Source organism: Pleurodeles waltl, chromosome 2_2, assembly GCF_031143425.1.
Source record: "Pleurodeles waltl isolate 20211129_DDA chromosome 2_2, aPleWal1.hap1.20221129, whole genome shotgun sequence".
Taxonomy (NCBI): Eukaryota; Metazoa; Chordata; class Amphibia; order Caudata; family Salamandridae; genus Pleurodeles; species Pleurodeles waltl.
In genome coordinates, this window is record NC_090439.1 from 999,821,208 (window position 1) to 999,833,818 (window position 12,611).

The window sequence follows — 12,611 nt, forward strand, 5'->3', positions numbered from 1 at the left end:
TGTCGTGGGGCCCCTGGGGGCCCCTGCAGTGCCCATGCCAGGGGCATGGGCACTGCAGGGGCCCCCGTAACAGGGCCCCACAAAGATTTTCAGTGTCTGCCATGCAGACACTGAAAATCGCGACGGGTGCAACTGCACCCGTCGCACCACTTCCACTCCGCCGGCTCCATTCGGAGCCGGCATCCTCATGGAAGGGTGTTTCCCGCTGGGCTGGCGGGCGGCCTTCTGGCGGTCGCCCGCCAGCCCAGCAGGAAACCCAGAATAGCCGCGGCGGTCTTTTGACCGCACAGCGGTATTCTGGCGGTCCCCGCCATGCCGGCGGCTTCCGCCGCCGGCCGGGGTCAGAATGACCCCCTTAGTGAGGAAGCTATTTATCCTTACTGATACTTGAGGACTGGAGTAGACAGCTAACGCCAATCTGATGACATAATTTCCCAAGTCAAATTTATTTAAATTGTTTCTAATAAAAGTCCATGAAACCCTATAAAATCCTTTTCTATGTCCAAGGCAGAAGAGTTAAGTGATTTAGCACTATTAGGGACATGACAGAAGGTTCTTGTGTTGTTGCAATCTGGTCTTTTTTGAGGAAGCCAGTATGTGTAGGATGAATTAAGAGGCGAAGAACTTCCTCCAATCTGTTTGGTCTAAGAAGAGTCCATGAAACCCTATAAATAAACCTTTCTGTGTCTAAGGCAGAAGACTTAAGTGATTTAGCACTATTAAGGCAGTGACAGAAGGTTCTTATGTGCCACAATCTACTCCTCCTTTGAGGAAGCCTGTTTGTGTAGGCTCAATTATTATGCTGTTTGAAATGTGATCTCTGGTTAGCAGTGATTTGCACCCTGTCAAAGTAGGGACCCTCACTCTAGTCAGGGTGAGGGAGTTATACAGCTCGGATAACCCCTGCTAACTCCCTTGGTACCTTAGCTCAATCAGTCAGACTTGTGTCAGAGGCAATGTGTAAAATATTTGTGCACACATACAGTAACACAGTGAAAAGACCACAAAAGGACTCCACAGCAGTTTAGAAAAATAGCCAAAATGTATCTGAATAAAACAAGTCCGCAATGGCAAAAAATCAACACACACAAGTCAAGATAGCACTTTTTAAAGTTTTAAATGAGTCTTAATCCATAGGAATCAATGGTTGTATCTTTTTAGCACAGAGCACCTGGGATTTGTCAAAAAGAAAGACTGCAGGGGAGGTGAGGTGCCGAAAAAGCAAAGCGAGGTGTTGGTCCTTACTATGCAGGGGAAGTGATGTGTTGATTCTTTCCTCGCGGGTGAGGTGATGCGTCAGTTCCTTAATGGCAGGGGAGATGATGCATTGATTCTTTCCTCGCAGGAAAGGCAATGCATAGATTTTTGGACATGCAGTCTTGGTTCCTTTCTGCAGTGCGTGGTGGATGAGTAAATGACACCTAGGGATGATGCGTGGAAAATCTAGACTTGCTGTGATGTTAGGGTCGCGGTGAAACAGGCACTGCTTCGATTTTGTAGCAGCGAGTCAGGGGCTCCATCGATTCTTCAGGCGCTGCATTGATTCTTTTCCTGCGGGACAGGTCCTGCGCCAATTCTTTAGCCACAACACATCAGTGTGTGGATTTTCTCCCTTAGGTTACCAGCTTGCACTTCAAAGGGACTGAGTTGGCACCACTTGACAAGTCAGGACTCTCAGCAGAAGAGCTCAGGCACTGGCAGATGAATTCTTTGATGTCACTTAGATTCCTGAACAGGCTCAGTTCAAGCCCTTGGAGAACCTTGGAAAACAGGATGTAGAAAGCAGAGTCCAGTCCTCTCACTCCCAAGACAGAAGCAGCAAGGAGCAGGTCAGCACAACAAAACAACAAGCAGAGTGGCAGTCCCTCCTATGGCATCTCTCTCTTCTTCCTGGCAGCATATCCTCAGTCCAAAAGTGTTTTAACTTTGTGACATTAGAGGTCCAGTACTTATATCCCTTTCTGTCTTTGAAGTAGGCAAACTTCAACGAGAAGTCTTTGTAGTGCACAAGACCCTACCTTTCCTGACCTGGCCCAGAAACACTCCAGGGGGTTGGAGACTGCTTTGTGTAAGGACAGGCACAGCCTTATTCAGGTGCAAGTGTCAGCTTCTGCCACGGCTCTAGCCCAAGAAGATCAATCAGGATGTGCAGGGAACAACTCAGCTTTCTTTGTGTGACTGACTAGAGTGAATTCACAAACATCCCAACTGTCATCCTGACCTAGACATGTATTCCACAGATAGGCAGAGTCACAGAATGGTTAAGCAAGAAAATACCCACCTTCTAAAAGTGGCATTTTCACACTTATAATCTAAAATCCAACTTAACCAAAAGATGTATTTTTAAATTGTGAGCTCAGAGACTACAAACGCCATATATCTATCTGCTCCTAATGGGAAATTACACTTAAATGAAATTTTAAGGCAATCCCCATGTTACCCTATGGGAGAAATAGGTCTTGCAATAGTAAAAACCTAATTTATCAGTATTTCACTATCAGGACATGTAAAACACACCAGTACATGCCCCACCTTTTAAGTACACTGTGGCCTGCCCATGGGGCTGCCTTGGGCCTACCTTAGGGGTGACTTTCATGTCATAAAAGGGAAGGTTTGGGCCTGGCAAGTGGGTGTACTTGCTATGTCAAAATTGTAGTAGTTTAAAACTGCAAACACAGGCACTCCAGTGGCAGGTGAGAGATATGTTTTAGGGCAACTTATGTGGGTGTCACAATTAGTGCTGCAAGCCCACTAGTAGCTTTTGATTTACAGGTCCTGAGCATACCTGGTGCACTATTCTAGGACTTACTGGTAAATCAAATATGCTGATCATGGACAAACCAATCACCAATACAATTTAGACAGAGAGCACCTGCACTTTAGCACTGGTCAGCAGTGGCAAAGTGCTCAGAGGCAGCAAAAACTAAATTTAGCACATGGTCAAAAACAGGAGGTCCATAGCAAAAGGTTTGGAGATAACGCTGCAAAAAGGGACATTTCCAACAGAGACTAAAACCTTTTTCCAATCTATTTGCAAGTACTTTGGTATATTTATAAGTGAGATTTGGCGATAGTGTTTGATTGCTAAGGGGGTCTTTGACTTCTTATGGTATTACTGCTGTTGTCACCATAGAGGCAGAACCCTGAATGCTTCTATTTTGGTGAAGCGTGAGAAGAGCTTAGGTAATGGTGTTGGGAGAGATGAGATGTAAGTCTTATAGAACTTACTTGTGAATCCGTCCTGGCCGGGGACTTTGCCCTATGTCAAATCTTGAATAGCTTTCATTATTTCACTTAGTTTGTCAAGAAAGTATTTGCAACTTCCAAAATCAATGTGTTTATCAGGTTGATACATATTTTCATGGAAGCTTTTACAAGTCTCAAGAATTTCTTTAGAGAAAGTAAGGTTTAGGCCTGAGTAATCCCGGATGGCGGGGATTGTCTGTTTACTTTTCCCAAATTTTAAATAGTTAGCAAGATATCTTCTGGCTTTATTTTTTTTAGCCCATTTTATCAGCTTTTTCCACCAAAACCTATATATGTGCTCTATTACTTAAAGTTTTGTTAGATATTGAAGGGCCTGATTACGAGGCTGGTGGTCCAAGGATCATCAGCGTTGCGGTGCAGGTCGGACCGCCAGCAACTGTGGCAGTCTGACCACCACATTACAACCCTGGAGGGCAGACTCCCCTAAAGACTGCTGTCCCCACCAGGAACATGGTCCTGATGTGGTGACGGCGGCCTTAGTTGTACTCAGATTTCCACAAGCCTTGCCATGGCGGGGACCCTGCTATGGAAATGTTGGCAGAAAGCCAATGCCGGGGCCCATGGCATGGGCACTGCAGGGCTCCCTATGCCCAGCACCCTCGGAAAACACACTGTTTGCTTTGCAGACAGTGTGCATTCCAAGGGTGCTGGGATGCTACAAAATTGGTCTCTGCTCCCTTAAAGGAGCTGAGACCAATATCATAGCACTGTAAACCATGTACTACAATGTTCCTGCCATTCAGCCCAGCGGGAACATTGTAATATGCTCGGGGGCACGTCACTGCCATGGCTGTGGCATCCTCTCTCAGAGTTTGGTGGTTCCGTGGGGGGACCACCACACTTATAAGGATGCCCTAAGACTTTTCACAGGGAGAGATTCACAGCCTTGGGTTTGATTAAGCATGAATTCCAGCTTTTAGATCTTGAGATCTAATTCATTTAGGAGCTGTTTGGCTTTCTTATTTTTGGCAGCCACCAGGTTAATCTACAACCTCTAATGGTGGCTTTAAAGGTAGCCCAAAACAGTTCAGAAGAAGTGCCCTTTATGTTATTATCATTTTTATAATGGATGATATCCTCATGAATTGCTTTTGTCAATTCCTTATTCACTTTCCATTGTTTCAATGAAGATGAGGTGGTACCCATTCTCAACACTAGTGAAATACAGGCATGGTCAGATATTATTATTATTGGTTCAGTTTTGGAAGAAAGAATGTGTTGCAGGGATTGGGCCTCTACTAAAAGATAACCGATCTTCGAGGAAGAGTCGTTAGGTTGTGAATGAAAGGTGTATTTGATAACAGTCAGATTATGAATTCTCCATACATTTATTAGCTTGTGTGATTTGCACAGGTTCAAAAGTTGGGCATGAGACTTAGTAGATCTGAATTTCACTTTGGACAATCTATCTAGTTCCCATGAATTGGGAGATTTAAATCTCCCCCTAATATAGCAATATTGTGTGGTAAGTCCGACGGCACTTGGTTAATAGAAGACCAGAAAGCAGGGTCGTCATTGTTTGGAACATTCATATTTTTTTTCTTTTATCATTTTCAGTTGCAAAAAACCAACAGGGCTTACATGCAGGTGAGAAGCATCCCAATCAAACAGATACAACACCTACCCCTGCATCTTCCACAATATAAGGACACTTAAACAGTCACATGTGTACTATAGGATTATTTTCGTACCACCCTTAGTTCACTTATGGACACATCTGTATGTCCCCTGCGGCAGTTGTCACATTATTGTCTCCTGAGTTTGCCAAGATATACATATTCAAGGGGTTCCATATATTCTTCAGTCTTGACACTTTCTGCAGTTCCTCTGCATATAGTTTCAAATGCGATTGACTATAAGCCATATCAGACAGACAGGCTTACTTGGTAGGTTTGACCCTAATCCCCCAATGAATGGCGATCTGTCTTTTTGCTAGCAAAAGGCCTACCAACACAAATCTCCAGTTCGTGGGTTGGAAATCCATGATCAAGCCCAAAAGGCAAATCGCCACATTACACCCAACAAACTCTGCTATCATAGTTGTCAAGACCTCCGTGACCTGCATCCAATAGTGCAAAACCGAAGGACAGACCCAGGCCATATGCAGGAAACCAGCCTCCCCCGCTCCACATCTCGTACATCTCGCATCCTTCTGCAGCCCATAATAATGCAATTTCACAGGGGTGTAGTACATCTGATGTAAGAATTTAAGATGTATTATCCTTAAATTTCAATTTGAGATAAGTATATGTAATTACTTGCAACAAAGGTTTCAGTCTGCATCTGATAAAGGCTGCGGTAACACTGCATTCCAACCTGGCAGGGCTTTATTGTCTGTGTGCATCCTGTCCGCTTGTGAAGCATTATATAGTTTAGTTATTAGGTGCCACTGTGTTGAGCTAGTCAACAAAACTTGTAGTACGGCAAATGTGGGTGGCTCACTTGGCAATTGTGGGTATAATGAGCGCTGAGCCGTACAAAGTTGGTAGTAAAGAAATGTCAACAATGGGATGCTCCTCTGGGATTCAGTTAGATCCCCAAATGCTACAAAGGTGCCACCAGGATATGCATCACCCACCTTGCACACCTCTTACATTACTATGATGTCAGGGTCATGTTTCAGGGGTAGTGCAGGAGCTTACAACTGGGGTTTCCCTGCCCTCTTCACCAGTCCCCGTCAGGATATAGTAGTGGAGTGTAGAGTGTTTATTCCCAATCTAGGGATCTCTACTCATTTATATGACAGCATGGCCGAACGTGGGATGGGATGTGCATCATCATGTTTAATTGCAAATTGTGGAATGAAACCATGTGTCGCATACCAATAATGAGCAAAGTGCGCCTGCGCATAGAGGTAGTACAAGTAGAAGTCTGGTCCATTAAAGCCCCCAATATCATATGGCATCATAAGAATATCCCAGCTAATCCTTGGTTGCTTTCCCGCCCACGTCAGTGCAACCAACAGCCCACGCAGTCTCTGAACGAAATGCACAGGGAGGAAGTTGGTATATTTACAAATAGATAAGAGAAATTTTGGGAGGATCACCAATTTGATGAAAGCTATTCTGTCTGCCAGTGACATCGCAATGTCAACCATCTGGAGACCTGGACCTCCGATTTGGAGATTGCCCTGCCATAATTCACCCGTATTTCCTCATAAGGATCCCTATGTATCCAGATGCCAAGATATTTAACCAGATCCGTGTCCCAGATGAGTAGGGATTCCAGCTCACACTGACTAATGGCAGACGTGAGCAGGAAAATGACAGATTTTGACCAATTGCTTTAGAGGCCAGAGTAATATTCAAATTTAACATATTCTGTAATGACAGAGGAGAGATGTGTGGGGGTGGTCCCTGACATATAGGAACATATCTTCTGCATAGAGGGAAATGCTCAGGGACTATAAGCAGAGTGGAGTTGGGTGTTTCTGATGAATAAGGCATGCCAGAGGTTTTAGGGACAGAGCAAACATCAACGGCGTCAGGGATAACCCAACCGCGTTCCCCTGCTACTGGGAACACCTCCGATGTGTGCCCATTGACCCTTATTCGGGCAAGTGGAGCACTATATAGGTGTCTTATCCAGCGAAGGAATGCCTCTGGCATATCCATGCACAGCATGACAGCAAACATATACTCCCAGGCAATGAAATCGAACAATTTGGCAGCTTCGAACAGGACCGCTGATGCCTGCGTTGTGGGATCCACCTGGTGCAATTGGGCAGAAATAGTTAGCAAATTATGCGCAGTCAAGTGGGAAGGTATGAAACCAGACTAGTCTGGAAAGACCAGGTTAGGTAGAAAAGGTTGTAGGTGCATTGCCAGGACCTTAGCAAGTATTTTCATATCTATATCGATGAGGGACAATGGACGGTAGGACTCACAGCGCTCATGGGCTTTATCTGGTTTCAAAAGAGTTACTGTTATTTGTTTTTGATAAGCTTCTTCATACATGGTGTGTAAATGTGGGGCAAGTAGATCAACAAATTCTTTGTCTTTGTAGAATTCTTCTGTCAACCTATCTACCCCATGGGCTTAACTGTTAGGGAGGGTACGGATGGCATCCTTGAAATCTTCAATGGTAACAGGTTGTAACAAGTACTCCCATTGGCCAGGAGACAGCCATGCCAATGTCACGTCACTCAGATATTCATCTACTTCAGCCAATGTAGCAGTCCTGTGAGAGCAATGTAATTCGGCATAGAAGTCTTTGAAGGTGTGGGATAGTGCAAGTGTCCCTCCGCATCCACCAATTTCACTAGAGGTTCTGTATCCTGTCTCGCTCTAAGCTTGCCCACAAGGTTGCAACCAGGTCTACCCCTCTCCCCATATGCATGCTCAATGTGTCGCCTGGAGAGGTGATGCGATTCTTATGCAGCTAGGTCTTGAAATTCCAATAAAATACTCTCTAATAGTTGCCAGGGTTGGGGTACCGTTTATAATCATGCTCCAGGGAGTACAGTATGTCTTTAGTTTTGAGCAGCTGTGATTGATTTTCTACAACACCCCTGCCTGGGTGCTGATACAAACCCCACTAATCGTAACATGGAAGGCCTCCCACATAGTATCCCTCCCCTCCACAGACCCTGCATTTTTTTCAAAGTATTCAAGAATCTCCTTGTGGACTTCATCTCTAAACACTGCATCTACTTAGGCCGTTGCACAGAATCTCCATGTGAATGGAACAGGTGTAGTGTTTAGTGCTAGTAAGAGCAGTACTACTGGTGTATGCTCCGCCAGTGTTTTAGGTATGTGTTTCACCTCGTCCACCCAGGCACAGGTTTTTGTGGATATGAGCCCTACATCCAGTCTGGACCACGTCCCGCGTACAGATGACACAAATGTACCTTCTCGTGATGAGGGGTGCCAAAGTTGCTGGACATCCACTAGGCCATAGTCATCCATCCCCTCCTGCAACACCACATCATCTGCTTCCAGTGCCCGTCTGCTAATGCAGACCTGTGCATCAAGGGGTCCAGATATGCATTAAGGTCTCCCCCCATAATATATTGGCAGCTGCGAAGGAAAGTATGTGATGCTAGGTGGACAAGAAGAAGTCAAGGTCATCTACATTGGATGCATATGTATGGACGGGAGAGCCACATAGTATCCCTTGTGTAATAACCAGACGACCTTGATCATCTGTTACAGAGATGGTGGGAGTAAATGGAACCCCGCTTTTAACCAGGAGCAACACACTACTTGCATACGTGGAATTCAATTATGCCAGGTGATAGCAGACAATTTAGTCCTGATGGCTCTGTCTCTGTAACGTGTCAAATGGGTCTCCTGTAGGAAAGCAATCTGAATATCGTGATGCTCCAAATATCTTAGGACCAGTCTGGTTTTTTGGGGGTTGCTGAGCCCACATATGTTTCATGTGAGTAGGTTTATTTTACCACCAATACCTGCCATCTAGTGTATGCATACATAGGTGTGTCATGTAAATGTACAAACTACCTCGAGTGGTGTGTCCCACTACAGATGATGCAGGCAGTAAACATTCAACATACAAACAACAACCCTGACATCCCTCTCCCACTTCAGCATACAAACCTTGCCAAAGCCATTTCCCTACATAAAAAATACAAACATATGGCTTACACGCCTTCTCAGTAAATAAACGTAAGTCGAATGTACTCATTAAAACCATCTGGGGTGCTGCCTATGGAGGGGTCACCAAGTTTACGGTATCCCTCCAGATGTACAGAGGTGGCCAGGTGAAAAATTAGTATTGTGCAATCTTTAATCACATTTAGTCAATATCATAGCAGCTCACTCTATGTAGTAAGAGCAGTGCCGTATGTAACAGGAGACATACATCCCGAAGTGTGTAGCTGCAGAATACATCAAAGAATTCGCCACCCCTATGGGATTCCTCATCTTCCATCTCATCTCAGCGCTGACCCCGTTCCTACGGAGAAAGGGTCTTGAAGAAATCTTTGGCAGCCTTGGGTGTTAGTGAAATGTGCCGCTTTCCATTGTAGGCCACCCTCAAAAGAGCTGAGTAGAGCATGGTATATGGAATTTCAGCCTTCTGCAGTTGCCACTTACCTTGGAGAAATTCTTTATGGACTGCCACCTTAAAGTACTGGTAGAATGAGATCCGGTTGCCCTCATATTCAATCTCTCACTTTTCATGTGCCCGGCAGAGGACTACGTCTCTATTGCGATAATTCCAAAATCTGGCTATTATCGGATGTGGAGGCGTACCAGGCGGAGGCCAAGCCATGAGGGATCAATGTGCACTCTCCACCACCAGTTGTTGGAACAGACTGTATGCAACAAACACTGCAGTCAGCATTGTCTCAACGCAAACGCATCTCATTTTTAGCCTGGAAGACCGCCAAGATCCTTTCCATAGAGAGACATAGGGGGTTATTACAACTTTGGAGGAGGTTTTAATCCGTCCCAAAAGTGACGGTAAAGTGACGGATATACCACCAGCCGTATTACGAGTTCCATAGGATATAATGGACTCGTAATACGGCTGGTGGTATATCCGTCACTTTACCGTCACTTTTGGGACGGATTAACACCTCCTCCAAAGTTGTAATAACCCCCATATTCCGCTAACAGATTGAAGCACATCGTCCAGGTTAGCAATACGCTGTTCCACTTCTGTGACACGGGTGGATTGAATGTCTAATTTTGCAGCCATTTGGTCTATCCTAATATTCTAATACCTTCCCGTCAGTAGATTGGAGGCTGTTCTGCATTGCCACTAATGTGGCCTCGAGCGTGGGCACGTTTTGCAGTCCTTAAGGCTGCTCCTGATCAGTAGGACCACCAGAGGGTGTCCTGGTGACAGTCCTGGTCTCAAAATGAAGGCGAGTTTGTTTCTTGTCCACCTTCCCAACTGTGCTCTCAGGGTTTTATGGATGGATATCCTCTTAGGCGGACCCCGGGCTTCTATATTTGTGAGTGTCTATACCACTTGCTCCAGGGAGGCGAATGGCGAGACTCCAGTGTCTCCAACAGTCCACCTGTATCACTCACTCCCACACAGTTGGGACTGCTACAGTCAGAACCACCATCATCCTCTTCTCCCTCTGGGCCAGGATGAGCTATGGGCCACCTGGCCCAGCCACAAACGAGCTGCACTCTGGGCCCTCCCCGCTGGCCACACATGTTTCTCTGGAGCTCCAGTCCGCACCTAAGATTAAGAATCTGCACAATTAGAGGCCAGAATGCAGGGCCCACCATCTGTTTGGCACAGAGTAGACAGCCGACTGCGACGCAAACCAAGCCCGCACAACTTGGGCCCGGCAGGTGATCAGGTAATGTGTCTCCTTGTCACACATGGTAGTTTGTCACCACAGGGTGGGTCACTCCCTGGTCCACATGGCCCTGAGTACTCACCAGCAATTATGTTCACAGCAGGGTACCCCCCGCTCCAGCCAGCATCTATAGGTCACTATGGCGGTCATTCTGACCGCGGCGGTCGGCGGTCGCCGCCCGCCAAGCGGTTCCCGCCGAAAGACCGCTCCGCGGTCAAAAGACCGCGGCGGCCATTCCGGCTTTCCCGCTGGGCCGGCGGGCGACCGCCAGAAGACCGCCGGCCGGCCCAGCGGGACAGCCCCTTCAACAATGAAGCCGGCTCAGAATGGAGCCGGCGGAGTTGAAGGGGTGCGACGGGTGCAGTGGCACCCGTCGCGATTTTCACTGTCTGCACAGCAGACAGTGAAAATCTTTGTGGGGCCCTGTTAGGGGGCACCTGCACTGCCCATGCCAGTGGCATGGGCAGTGCAGGGGCCCCCAGGGGCCCCACGGCAGCCGTTCCCGCCATCCTGGTTCCGGCAGTGGACACCGCCAGAAACAGGCTGGCGGGAAGGCGCTCGGAATCCCCATGGCGGTGCTGCAAGCAGCGCCGCCATGGCGGATTCCCTGGGCCAGCGGGAAACCAGCGGGAAACCGCCGGCTCCCCTTTTCTGACCGCGGCTTTACCGCAGCGGTCAGAATCGCCCAGGAAGCACGGCCAGCCTGTTGCCGGTGCTTCCGCCGCCCTCCGCCATGGCGGTCATGGACCGCCAAGGTCAGAATGACCCCCTATGTGTCTCACAGTAGTTATTTGCGGGCCTTGCTTAAGCGCTCCATGCTGCAGTCCAAGGGTCCCTAAGTGAGGAACTACTGATGCAGGCGCCTCTCAGCACTCCCCTTCATCTCATGGCCAATGCAGCAGCAGGATGGCAGACCCATTGCTCTCCTCCTGCTCTAACATGCGAACTGGCCAGCTGGCCCCCTCAGCATCCAGAGCTCCCCCGGCAGGCTCCACAACTGTCTGGCAGGATGTTCAGGTTCCCAGCAGGTAGTCATGTTCTCAAGCGGTACCTCTAGCACACTCCAACAAAGTGTGCCTCACTGTAGACCCACCCCATGCAGGCCTGTCCGGGGCCACCGACTGCCAGCTTCAGCACCCGCTCAGTTCTGCACAGTTCACTGTTTGGGCAGCTGTTATCCATGTCTCCGATGCACAGATGGCAGGATGTATGTCTGATGTCTAAACCCTGCCAGCAGAGCTACACTAAAGGGCAGCCATCTTGCAACGGGCACACTGGCACCCCTCTTGGTGCATGAATATTAACAATGTAGAATTCAGTATCATCTTTTTTTGCTGAAATAATCAACTACCTCGATTATCCCCCTGAGACAGTGTTGCAGTAATTTGAGGCTTTTTAGAGAGTAAATGATAACCCCATTTTTCTTTTGGTATGCAAGGGAGCTAAAACTATTGTTATTCCTAGTATATTTGAAATTCAGTACAGTTTTGGGACCAATTCCATTCTCTTGAATGAGAATAATGTCTCCTTGGAGACCATGACAGTACTCAGTAGTTTTTTCCTTTTGACGGGATGTAACTGTGACACAGCAAGGCAGAAATGGAAATCACAAATGGTGTAGCAATAGAATACATACAATGGAGTGTGGTCTAGAACAATTCGAGGTGGCAAAGATGGGTAAAAAGGCAGGGAATTATGGGAAAATGGGGATGAGGAAGTGAAAGAACAGAAAACAAATACAAAATCAAGTTAGTTAAACCCAACCCACCCAATAAGAGCACTTAGGCTCTTTACACCCACCCTAATAACCTGGAGTGATGGTGCACCACAAAAGGGCCCCCAGAAGCAACAAGATTCATATCCAAACATCATACGGGTGCCAAATTGTTGCAATTCTAAAACATAGAAAGTGAGTAGTTGTGGTAAAATAACATATGAGAACATTGTAATCAAGACACACAATCTAAGCAATAATTACTGGATCAGGTTTACCAGGTTGTCTAGAAGTGTAAACAATATTTCTCCAATGAGATTAGATTATGCTGGACCAAGGAGAAAACAT